Source organism: Quercus suber, unplaced genomic scaffold (genome assembly GCF_002906115.3).
Source record: "Quercus suber isolate HL8 unplaced genomic scaffold, Cork oak 2.0 scaffold_116, whole genome shotgun sequence".
NCBI lineage: Eukaryota > Viridiplantae > Streptophyta > Magnoliopsida > Fagales > Fagaceae > Quercus > Quercus suber.
The window spans coordinates 1020323-1034100 of record NW_027069581.1 but is presented as its reverse complement, the minus strand read 5'-3'; the positions used below and the strand labels follow the sequence as shown (position 1 = coordinate 1034100).

The following is a 13778-nucleotide window of genomic DNA, read 5'->3' as shown; positions in this document are numbered from 1 at the left end:
TTGGGCTAGTTGGGCTTGAGTTCACTTATCCAACAGTAGAGCTGCTCGAACATGGTCCTTACAATTGGCGCCGTCTGTGGGAAGAACTTGTGCATTAGTGGGCGCAGCGGTCAAGATGATGGTGGGATCGACGCACTGGTGATGTTCTTTGATGATCGTGCAACCAACGTACGGAACATGTGGTTACGATCCTGATTGTTACTACGTTGTTAGCCCGTTTAGAGTTAGCGGCTGAATATTGCCGTTGATTTTGTTAAGGTGAGAAAACAACTTTTTCATTATCATCAACGACATCAACTCCAAGTCCCATTGGAGGAAGAACAACGACACACTCACTCATGAAGCAGTTATTGCAAAGAAATGAAAGATTCAGAAAGTAAAGAAAAAAAAAAATATGTAATACAGTCTTTTTATTAAATAAAGGAAAGGTACATCGTACACTAAGTGGCTTAGGCAGACTTGTTTACAAAAGAGTGGCTTAGACAGGCTTGTTCTAAAGCTAATTATAAAAAGAGAGGCTGAGGCAAGCCTGTTTTAAGGCTACCAACAACTCCCGAGCACCGATGGATGGTACTGGCGACAAGAAAGAAGAAGGAGCAAAAGCGCCTGATGACCCCGTCCCAAAGTGTTCCCTTGATTCTCTCTCAGTTTCATGATAATTAAGCATTGGAGGCGGCAACACCTGGGCATCAACAGTCCCACAATCTTACAAACCTCCATCGAGTGACCTACCATTAAGGCTAGACCCGAACTTGGCCGACCGAAAATCTGATGCGATTCACCCCCGCTTCGGCTCTTAGTTGAAGAAGGTGGGTCTTCTTCCTTGCTCGGGTGGGAGGTAGGAACATCCTCGGCCTCCGCTTCCTTTGCCCCAATTGCGTCGTTCAGGATCTGGGTAGCATTTTTGGTTCTGAAAGAGGCCGGCTTCCTTGCCCTTGCCATCATCGTAGCCACCCCATTTCCCTAGGCTTCAATCACATCTACACGAAATCCTAAAGAATATCTAGGGGCTGAGAATTTAAAGTTCCTTTTGAACTCAAAGATTTGCGAGAACAATCCCCCTAGAGTGCCTTATATAGAAGGTGAAGGTTGCTGGAAATTATTCTGCACGAAATTTGAAGGGAGTGTTNTATGAAGCTGTGTATATTCCTTATGTATACCCTTATGCTCTCATTCACGAGCATCTCTAATAGAATAAGCAAACCCAAAATTCTCTTTATTTTAGAGAGTAAATTTTTAAAATACAAATCCAACCATCGTTCTAAAATAGAAAAAGTTTTTTTCCTTGTGAACATTGACTCTCTTTCTCAGAAGAGTCATTATTTATTACCAAAAGATTTATTTATTTTGCTTTAAAAATGACAAAGTAAAGAAAGAAAAAAAAAAACGTATTTGAAAGAATGAGTTAATTTTTTTTAAGAAATAATGAAAAAATAATATTTAAATAGGATAAAGAAAGATTTAAGAGTCTTTTAAAAATTGTATTTGAAAAAGTAGGCCGGTTGATAAAAGAAAAATAAATTTTACTCTATAATTTGGTTGGGAAAATACCTACACTACTAGAAATGCTCAAGATTGAACTCTATTTTTGAGATTTTTATTATTAATTAATTTTTATGTATTTCGTGGTGAAAAAGCAACAGAATCCTACTTTATAATATGTTAGTAAAGTTTATGATTATCAGTAAAAATCAATTACCCATTGCTTTTTTTTTTGGTGGAAAGGGAAAGAGTATAATAGCACATAGCAAACGTCAATTACTTTCGACAGTTAATAATTTGCAATTTATGATAGAGACCATTCCTGATAAGAATTTTTAGGCCTAGCACTTTTTGATTTGCACCTTTTATTGGTCATTCATGTCGCGCTAACAATTTAATGGCTTAGGTCAAAATCAAAATTCAAACTTGTACGTGTAACAAAAGAACCACACAAAAAGTCTAAGAATTATATACTTTTTTTTTTTTTTGGGTAAAATTATATACTATTTCAATATTATGATTCTATGAGTAGAGAAAAACCATCTCAGCATTTGACGGAAACTTAGCCGGCCAAAAAGAAAGAGGAATTTTTTTTTTCGAAGATTTAAAAAAGGAGAAGAAAGAAAGAAAAAGAAAGAAAGAAAGCAATGTAAGGTCCCTTTTTCTCTACTTTTTCGGCAATAAAATTCAATCAATCCACTTGTTCTAAGAGTTACCACATCACATTACCAAATTTCCTTGTTCACAAAATAATAAATAATAATAAAAGAGAGAAAGAAATTAAAAAAATGAAGAAGAAGAAGGTAGGACCAAAGAAACAATAACAATAGCCATTGCTTTCACTGATCATGTGAAAGGAACCAACCAATCAAATGGAAAAAAATGTCATCCAATATAAGTAAGTACAGAGCACATTTCTAATAACCACTTTCCTTTCCCTTCACCAATAATTGGAGCTCCTTCTCCCTTTGTGGGTTTCATTTTTTTTTTTTTTTTTTTTTTTTTTATTTCTTAGCTAAAATTATAGCTTATAGGACCCCAATTCAATTTACACATATTCCCATTTGTTTAGTGCGGCTAATTCTTAAGGGCTTTAAAAAAGTCATCATTATTTGTTATTGGTATATTTCATTTTCATGAAGAGAAATGTTATGTCCACAATGTTTTCACAACACTTTCACAACAAATCATATGTGATAAGTTTTGTGGACAAATTTTTCACGCCATATGGCTTTATTTCATTAGCAACTCGCACCACATCAACATTATTATGGATTTTGGAAAAAACCTCTTTTAAAGCCCAAAATAGTCTATATTCACAAAATGATATCGAACCCCATAGTCCAAAACCCATGGCGATATTATCTCATCAAAGCCCATAGTTCAAGCTCACGGCACAACATCTCATTTTCGGCTCATGATCCAAACTCATGAGTCTTATTGGCGGAATATGGGGAGTCGTGATTTGGAGAAGTATGTTCAGTAAAACTTCAGCAGTTCAAAGTTGATAAAGGAAAGATGTTGCTTGGCGTGTTTTTCCCAATTCCCTGAACTCTGACGAGTTAATATGTAATAGGTAACATCTGGTAAGCCTCTCATATCACATAACACTTAAAATAATAAAACTCCCCATGCTCTTTATATAAAAAATTAATGTTTATCATATAATATAAGTTTAAAAATGTAATTATATTATTTCATATAAATTATATTATTATTTTTATTTAAATCAATCCCAACACATGGCTAAATCTATATTAATATCTTATATTTAGTATTAAATGCTTTTCTTGCTCTCCAAGATTTGGTCAAAACACAAAGAGACCATAATTACATCTCTAAAATTTCATCAAATATCAACTAGCTAGTCCATTACTTATCAAAATTATATATGGACTAAACATATAATTTTTCAAAAAAGGAAATTTAGCCAAAAATACCAACAATAGTTCTAGCAGAAACTGCCTTAACTCCAGTAGAAGCTGCAACAGCTCTACTAGAAATAGCAACAATTCCAGCAGAAGCTGTAGTAGCTCCAGCAAAAGTTGCAGTAGCTCCAGCAGCAGCTTAGGCAACTGACACATGTCCAAAAGTAACATCATCAACTAATTAATGCCCAATTCCAGCAGCTTGCTACCAGACTCAAAGAAGTAAGGGTTCTATAAATGAAATCATACTATTTTAAGTTAAGATCCTTAGCCTTCAGCTGCAGTACCAGAAATAGAAAGGTCCCATAAAAGTTATCTTACCATTTTTAGCCAAACCCATGAATTTAATGCAAAATATTTTCGCTAGCAAAAGACCTTAAAGTCTCAAACTTTCTTATTTTAGCTAAAAACCAAAAACCCACTAATGAAATCATTTACTTTGTCAAAGATTTTTCCTTATTTGCTAAATTTCCCTACAACTAATTCTAATCTAGTTACATACTTGGCTCTATATAAAGAGGACCAAGCCACACACTAACATACACACTATCCATCCCTCTCTCACCCCCTTATTTTGAAACTTCATTAATTTTGCTGCCATATCTCTAAACATTTCCATACTTCTCCATCTCTCTTACAAAATCTCTCTTCTTAGATAACACCTATTACACACGCTACTACCCATCTCTCCCACACTTTAATATTCTAAAACTTCATCATTTTGCTGCTTAAAAACACATCTACATCTCTTTTTTATTTTTCATACAAAATCTCACTTCTTAGTAAGCAACATAACTTATGACATAACATAAAAAACCACTCCAGTAGCAGCTATAACTCATGTATTTATTATATTTAACCTTCATATTACCTATCTCATACTTCCATATATTTTACAAACACATTCCTCACAAACTATCCATACATACTTCTCACATATATTTCTAATCTATCTTACAGACATTATATCTCACAAAACACATATATTTCTTACTATCTCCATACATCTTAGAAAGATACCAAACACCCTTCCAAGAACATATTACAAAAGCCCTTCTCATGAAAGACATATGAACATCAAATACTAAGGCCCTTCTCCTAAATGGCACAAAGATTTTTTATTAAAGTCATTCTTATTGAAGACATACATTTCTAATACTTAAACCTATTATTATAAATGACACAGACTTATAATATTAAAAGCCCTTATCATGGAAGGCAATATCACTCATATCTTACTAAAACTAAAAGAGCATCATCATCATCGGGAATTTCATTTAAGTGCATGATAATAGGGACAAACTTAACCAACCTTTGCACACGGCTGGACATATTCTCTCTCCCTCCAGTTGCACCCATTTTTCCCCTTCAATCATGAAGTCACTGTAAAAGGATTCATAATATCATATCGCATCGTGGACTCATTTTACCATGCTGCTGAAATATTATAAGTCTATTGATGTTATACAGCTGGAGCCACAAACTATAAAGATAAGTCATTATATCTTTATTTCTATATTTAAACTATTGAATATATTTTATTTTATTATCATTGTACCGATATACTCATATTATTATGCTGCTAGAATATTATCAACTTACTAATGTTGTACGGTTGGAGCCACAAATCATATAAGGAATAAAGTGATGCTATACCGCTGGAGTCAGAAACATACAAGATAAGTCACTATTTCCCTATTTTTAAGATTACATTATTAAGTATACATTAACTCATCACTATTGCACCGCTAGATGCAAACTACTTAAATATTGTCTCACAATTTCTTAAGCATGAATTCACTAATGCTTCTTTAATAAACATATATAATGATAAATTGAATCCATCTCACTACCAGACATATATTATTCAGACATAAACCGCTGCTGGACATATATATCATTTGGACATGAATTACTGTTGGACATATATTACTTGGACATGAACCACAACTGGATATGTATTATTTGGACATAAACCATTGTTGGACATACATTATTTGGACATAGACCATTGCTGGACATACTTTATTATATTGAACATGAACTAAACTGCAGCTGGATATGGACTATTTTGGACTCATCTCATACTGGACATATGACACTTAATTAATTACTTTCTAATATTGGACATCACTTAATATACATAATGATGATGTTCAATTAATCACTTAATCAAAGTTATTCAATTAAATATATTATTTATTTATTTCAACTATTATCATGATTCTAAGATTTTGGGCTTTATTTATTTTGTAGGTTTAAAAATGCACTAGAAGCCATTGGTTTATGTGGCCCAATGTCGAGTTCCAGGTTGAACTCCCAAAAATAAATCTGGGCTTAGTAAAGTCACACTTTAGTGGAAAACACGTGGCTACACGCAAAAAATCGCCCCCGACAGTTGTTATTGGTTGTTATGGGTGGAAAAAAAAAGTAATTTAAGTTGTGAATTTAAATTAAAACCAATAACAAGTTACTACATATAATTTATTGTGAAAGTGTTGTGAAAATATGATGGATGTATAGCTTCTCTTTTATGAAATATTGGTACCTTTGCATTTAATGCACATTTTACCTTTTCTTTTAATGCACCTATTGAATCTCCCCCAACATGGCAAACCAATCCAAACTTGGACTCATTGCTTTGAAAACGTGAAACATGATAAAACAGAAAGACATTGTAGTAAATTATCTTTGTCATTCATATTTCATAACATCAGTTTTATATTATTATTATTTTTTTCCATGCATCTCACATCATTGTTATGAAAGAAAGCTAAAAACATATCTACCAATAATACCCTTTTTTACCCAAACCCCTTAACTTACTCCCTAATTGAACTTGACCATTAGGTTCATCACCATTACTAACTTCCTTATTATCATTATTCTTATTCTTAGGAAAATTCCACTTGAAATTACCAAAAAGCCCCTCCATATCTTCAAGGGTTCTACCACGTGTTTCAGGTAGCATGTAATAAAAGAACACCCATGACACCAAGGCAACTCCAGCATATAAAAAGAAGGCCCCACCAATTGTAATCCCTTTATACAGTGAGATGAAAGTCATAGATATGACCCCACTTGTCAGCCTATTCGCTGCCATTCCCATACTCGTTCCTTGAGCGCGTAGCCCAACGGGAAAATCTCAGAGCTATAAACCACTGGACTGGGTCCCATCCCAATTGAAAAAAATGCCACAAAAGCCAATACCATAGCTATGCTCAACCCCACAGCCCATGTGATTTTATGATCAGAACGGTCAATCACCGTGAGCCCAAATCCCAATGTGGCAAGTGAGAATATCATCCCAGCCACACTGCTCAAAATCAACGGCCGCCGTCCGATCTTATCGAACAAAAAAGTGGCTACCAAGATGAATATGGTTTTAGTAAATCCAACGGCTACAGTAGCGAGTAGCTTGTCGTTTGAGGAAGCGATTCCCGCTTTTTCGAAGATCCTAGGACTGTACAAAACCACTGAATCAATCCCCGAACACTGTTGGAAGAAGTGGATTCCAACGGATGCGATTAAAATGTGACGAACGGACGGTGTAGGATGGACGATCAACTCTTTCCAACACCTTCACCGTGACTGTGTTTTGGAACTTGAACGACGTCGTCTGTGAGATTCTCGGGAATCCCAGCTGCATCCTTAATATCCGCTAATCTGACTTGGGCTTCTTCTACTGAGTCCGAGGTTTTGTCCAAAACTCGCTTCGCGTCACCGAGTCGACCTTGCATGACTAGCCAGCGAGGTGACTCGGGCATCCATAAAACGACAAAGGCGAGTATCATAGCCGCGACTGCACCCACTCCTAGCATGACACGCCATCCCCAGTAGGTTGGGAGCTTTGAGCATACGTAGTTTGACACATACCCCAACAATATGCCAAAATTGATAAAGACCTGTGTATTACAATCATAATTAAACCAAGTCAATTAGTATTATTTATGAGTATGACCATAAAGTTCATCAAAAATGAGTATGACCATAAAATATGTAAGATAAGATGATTGTACCGTACTTTTTGCTGCTAACTTTATTTCTTGATTGGTTAAAGACTTAAAGTTGTTTCCATAATAATAATAATGTCATTTTGGAAAGGAATCAACTGTTTTGCTTCTTGAAGCCAATTCAATTGGTGAAAGTAGTTTTACCAATCTTATAACATTTGATTGCCTCTTTTATTTTTTTAAGAAAAAGACAAAAAAAAAAAAATTGGTGAAAGTAATTTCAGAACTTAAATTATTACTGTTACTGGCTTTAATCTAAATTTAATCTTTTTCTATTATTTATAAATTATATAAAATAAAATAAAATTGTAATTACATTTACTTGGTTAATTTTATTCATAATAAAGTATTTTGGAAATTGTTTAATGATTGTCAATTATCCAAAAAAAAAAAAAATAAAATAAATTGAGGTGACAAAACATGTGATTAATGACACATTAATAATATAATTAAAAGATATATCAATTTAAGTAGGTTTATTTAATAATATTTTTAGTAATCCTACTTGGGAGATTTCAATCCACTTTAAAAATGTATCATTTCAGTGAGAGGAAGAGCCGATCTATGTCACAAGCTCTCAACATTAAAGAATTGTTATATGGAATTTTTTTCTAATATTATTTTTTTATATAAAATAAATGATTAGATAGTTACAACTTACAATAATAAAAGGGGGAAATTTTGAACATTCGACATATTAGATAAAAATATTAAAAATCATAAGATCTTGACTTTTAATACTTGTAGTACTAGTAGTAGTGTACATTTTTTTTTTCTTAAGATTAAAGACGTGTAGTCTAAGTCATAAGATCTTTACTTGAAAATCAGATAAAACAAAAGAATTTATACTTGGAAGATCACACTTTATCCAAACTACAAGAGAAAAAGAAAACTTTGCTCTTTGGGTTAAAACATGCGCAACTGTATTGTCTTGCCTACCCACATGAAAGAAAGAAAAGCTCTATAAAGAGTTAGTATAAGACAAAGTGTCTTTTAAAAGGTGGCCAACAAAGGATTGGACCATATCTCCATGTCTTAGGGAATTCATAACAATCTCTAAGTCTCCTTCGAAGGAAGAGTGGTAGAAGCCCTTCCTTCTTAAGTCACATTTGCTCAAAACGCCAAGGTCTTTGGGACTTTACTACAAACCCTCTAGGTAAAATCAAAAGAGGTTTGTGATCGGACGAGCCCACATCTGGAGAATGTACCTTTGTTGCAAGGAAGAGAGCAAGCCACCCATTTTTACCAACAGCTCTATTCAACCGCTCCCACACCGTACCTCCATTTAGGTAATTCTTGAACTAGGTAAATTTATTAATTTACTACCAACAAAGCCCCCTTAAACCACATTCATCCAGTGCTTCTTGAAATATTTTCATTTGATCATAGGGTCTTAAACCACCTAATTTTTCATTAGACTTTGAGAGTTCATAAAATCGCCAGCACATAGCCACGACAATGATGAACGCTGATGAAGATCTCTCATAAGATTCCAAGAATCAATTCTCAAATGAGTCTTAGGTGCCTCATAAAAATCAGTGAATTGCCATGCATTTATCCTTTCCTTGGCTGATCAAACCATCAATGTGATGTAGAGAAGAAGTTTCAACATGTAAGTCGAAACCATGTTTCCAACAAAGAGCCAATCCACCACCACAACTTATTTTTTGACACTCCTTGACAGTGTCCAAACTTCAAATTATCCCAAATACCAATTAGCCTTACTTCATCCAGCCATATTACAACTAAATACACCACTGTAGGATTTTGTACTCAGACTATGTCACTAAGCTCCTAAATTATCTGTCGATTCCTAAGCCCATGACAGTTCTAATATAAGAGACTCATGGCTCTTGGTGGGGCTGGAAACCAGCCTCCAAAATACCAAAGAATTTTCCTTGTCACCTTGAGAAACCAAATTTTTTCTTAGGTAACTCAAGACGAGTACTATTAGACTTTGTCACCCGTTTATGACAGGAAATGACTTCCAGGTTAGGACCCTTGCCTGAATCAGCATGTAAAACTCTTTTCCACTTTGAATTTTGGAGCTATGAAGTGTGGAGAGACGGCTCTGGAAGGTTTGAAACATCATTTAAGAGTAAGTAGGAAAAAATGGAGGTCGAGATAATAGGAGAGATATCACAATTTGATGAGAATGTGATATATTTCATAACATGTTACATCCACAATATTTTTTACAATACTTTTATAATAAATCCTAAATGATAGGTTGTTACAAAAAATTAATTTCAATGTTGGGTTCAAATTAGAACCAATAACAACTTAACACTTTTCACAAAAAAAGAAGAAAAGAAAAAAAAGAGCAATACACAAAAAAATTCATAACATATATTTTTCATAAGTTGAGTTGGCAAACTTTTACTAGTTCCTAACTAAGTCCACCACTAACACACTTTTTTCCTTACCACTATTAATCTGCCACATCAACAAGTGTGAAAAAGTTTTGTCTATAAACTTAAAAAAAAAAAAAATGTAGTTCATGTTAATTAATAGTAATTTTGTATCTAAAACAAGATAATAGAATTTAAGTAATATTTAATTAAAAAAAAAATCATATTTAAATATATAAAAGACCTCTATTTTAGTTGTTGCTTTAAGCCTCCAAATGCATTAAGCCGACCCTAAGTAGTTGTATACTTGTGCGTGAGTTGAAAAGAAGAAAAAAAGGTTTTTAAAGACATTCAAAAAGACAAAAGTTGTGTAATTAATTCAATTTTTGTCAATGTAACTTATCCAAACGCTACTATTTTTCTTCGAAAGCAAAGTAGAAATAAGCTGTAGTTTTAACTTAATGAAGACAATCATTGCACTACAAACCTCAAAGAACGAGGTGAGGAAGCCACGAGTGGAAGCCGGAGAGATCTCAGCTGTGTAGACAGGGGCAATCATGAGTGCATAGCCCACGCCGATGCCTGCGACAAAGCGACCAACCATGAGAAATGCATAGTTGGTGGCAAATCCCATAAGAATAGCCCCAGCAAAGAAAATGGCTTGGGCCACCAGTATGGTGTATCTCCGGCCTATCCAGTCGGAGGTTCTGCCGGCGGCCCATGAGCCTATGAGTGAGTAAAGATTGATAATTCCGGCGAGGATTTCAATCTTTATGTCTGAGATTGAAAAACTACTCTCAATCTCACTGTTACTGTGTTAACCAAAACAGAAATGAAAAACAGAGACTGAAACAACAATGAACTAGAGAGCTCAACTATTCTTATTATGGAGAAAATACAATACACTTTCTTATTCTACAATTGAATAGATACAAGTATATATAGATATATGAGAGGTTGAAGAAGAGAGAAGCCCAACAGAATCTGTAACCGTCTGGCACGAACCATAACAAACTCTCACACGTGCCTGATTCCTTCAATCCTTCAATAGCTAATATAAACCAAAAACAGCACCGTTGAGTTTAATGAGAAACGACACCGTTATGCTTTGGGTGTGTTTTATGTCTGACTACTTTTCCACACGACACCGTTTTGGTTTGAGAACTAGCCGTTGGAACAGTTGCTCCTTCTTCTTCAATCTTCAATTCTGAGCTTGCACTATCATACCACTATTAATCTGCCACATCAACAAGTGTGAAAAAGTTTTGTCTATAAACTTAAAAAAAAAAAAAATGTAGTTCATGTTAATTAATAGTAATTTTGTATCTAAAACAAGATAATAGAATTTAAGTAATATTTAATTAAAAAAAAAATCATATTTAAATATATAAAAGACCTCTATTTTAGTTGTTGCTTTAAGCCTCCAAATGCATTAAGCCGACCCTAAGTAGTTGTATACTTGTGCGTGAGTTGAAAAGAAGAAAAAAAGGTTTTTAAAGACATTCAAAAAGACAAAAGTTGTGTAATTAATTCAATTTTTGTCAATGTAACTTATCCAAACGCTACTATTTTTCTTCGAAAGCAAAGTAGAAATAAGCTGTAGTTTTAACTTAATGAAGACAATCATTGCACTACAAACCTCAAAGAACGAGGTGAGGAAGCCACGAGTGGAAGCCGGAGAGATCTCAGCTGTGTAGACAGGGGCAATCATGAGTGCATAGCCCACGCCGATGCCTGCGACAAAGCGACCAACCATGAGAAATGCATAGTTGGTGGCAAATCCCATAAGAATAGCCCCAGCAAAGAAAATGGCTTGGGCCACCAGTATGGTGTATCTCCGGCCTATCCAGTCGGAGGTTCTGCCGGCGGCCCATGAGCCTATGAGTGAGTAAAGATTGATAATTCCGGCGAGGATTTCAATCTTTATGTCTGAGATTTTGAGGTCGTCTTTGATGTAAATCATAGCTCCACTCATTACACCAATATCTGAAAGCAACAAACAAACACATACATGAGGAAAAAAAATGTAAAGATCTAGTGCATTTGTATTGGTATGATTGCAATATCGCAATTATATATTCAAAATAACATTTTCCGGAGAAAATAAGGTATGTTTTGACATGAAACATGATAGACATAAGTTATTGAAAAAGGGTAAGACTTCTATTCAGTGCTTGAGATTGAGATCTGCACTTGACTATTTTAAGACACGTGTAGAGTTTAGTGGAAAACCAAACCAGTGAAGAGTTACCAATGTTTCGGGATAAAGTATGGCGTCCATTGACAAAAAATGGAAACTCATTACCTAACGGAAGTTGAATGAATTAACAGGACATAATAAAAACTCTTGAGACAGCCAACAAAACAAAACTGTATTATGTAATCAAGGACAAGTGAATTGGAAAAAGAGTATAAAAAAAATGTTAAATGTATATTAACAGGCCATAGTTGAAGATTACTGACCATAACCAAGTAAGGCAGAAGTCATGGTGGCCAAGAGAGCACAAGTAAAAGCATATTTGTTAATTTTGGGTTTCTTTGGAGGATCAAAATCCATGGTAATTTTCTGGGGTTGGCCGGAAATGGCAGTAGTTTCGGCTTCCCGGTCAGCCATATTGATTAGCTATGGAGAGATTTGAAGATAAAGAGAGGCTTCTATCACAAGGGATTTTGCTTAATTTGTGGTGTTATTTTGGAGAGAAATTCAAGTGGCCATGAACTAGCACAGGTTGGGTAGTGATTGAGGTTCAGATAGTGTGGTTATATCAAAAAAATCTAAGACCACATAAACTGCCACTGCCACAGCTATTCATGTCGCAAACTGTAAGCAGTGAAAATGTGACTGCCACAACTATCCATGTGGCAAATTGTGAGCAATGAAAAAATAAATAGTGGGTCCATATGAAATTGACATTTATCTAATTACAGTCTGACATATAAGAGCACTCACAGTAGTGAAGTTAAATAGCTATATAGCTATATTAGCTCCACCAAAATACAAAAATCCACACTACAGCAGTGGAGCTAAAGGTAAAATTTTTACCTTTATTGCTACAGTGCACATCTATAAAAAAATGTGCACTGCAGCTGAAAGCTATTTTTTTTTTAATTTTTTATATTTTATTCTCCCTCTTATTAAAATATTATTTTTCCTTTTTTTTTTCTTTTTCTTTTCTTCTCAAAACTCTCAGAACTCTCAACTCTCTCTCTCAACTTTTAGATCTCTCACGCCACCGCCCCCTTGACCCATGCCGCCATAGACCCATCTCTAACCCACCCCATCTGCCAACCCAGCTCGCCAACCCAAGCCCTAAGTCCTAAGCCGAAAGAGAGATGTACGGGTAGAGCGATGAGATTGAAGTGTAATCGGAAACCAAAGCACGGCGAGGATGTTGACAATGTGGGCAGCATCGACGTAGGGTTGATTCTCCATTGAACCCACAGTAACATCAACTCCAGCTCGTCGCAGAATGTCAATAGTAATTAGTAACATCACTCATCCCTACGGCGCCGTGATCGACGACGGCGGGAATTTTGGGTTCATGGGTTTTGGATTTCGAGGTTTGTGGGTTTCCGATATATATATATATATATATATATATATTTTGCTGGTGTTTTTGGTTCTTCTTCGCATGGGTTTTTTGGTGTTTGATTTTTTTTTTGGGTTTGGTTGTGACCGTGGATTGTGGTTGAAATGACGGTTTGTTGGTTGTGTTGGTGGTGGTTTGGTAGCTGTGGTTGTGGTTGTCGTGGGCTGTGTTGGTGGTTGTGGCTGGCTAAAAGGTTTTTGTGGGTGGTTGTTCTTAGTTGGCGATGGTTGTGAATTGGGGCGATGATCAGTTTGTGGTGCTTTTTTTTAGTGGGATGTATTATTTTATGTAGTAGATATACTATTTTATTGTGATATTTATATTATTTTATTATGTTGAAAGCTAAAATAGATCCACTGCAGTAGCATGTGAGTAGGTAAAATAGATAAAGTAACTTTTTGGGGTGGCAAATAG

The 13778-nt window shown here is 34.9% G+C and overlaps 1 pseudogene; it reads right to left on the bottom strand.

Annotated features, from left to right (window-relative positions):
- Positions 1-6139: 6139 nt before the first annotated feature.
- Positions 6140-12541, bottom strand: LOC111992037 (putative polyol transporter 1; annotated as a pseudogene).
- Between the last annotated feature and the right edge of the window lie 1237 nt (positions 12542-13778).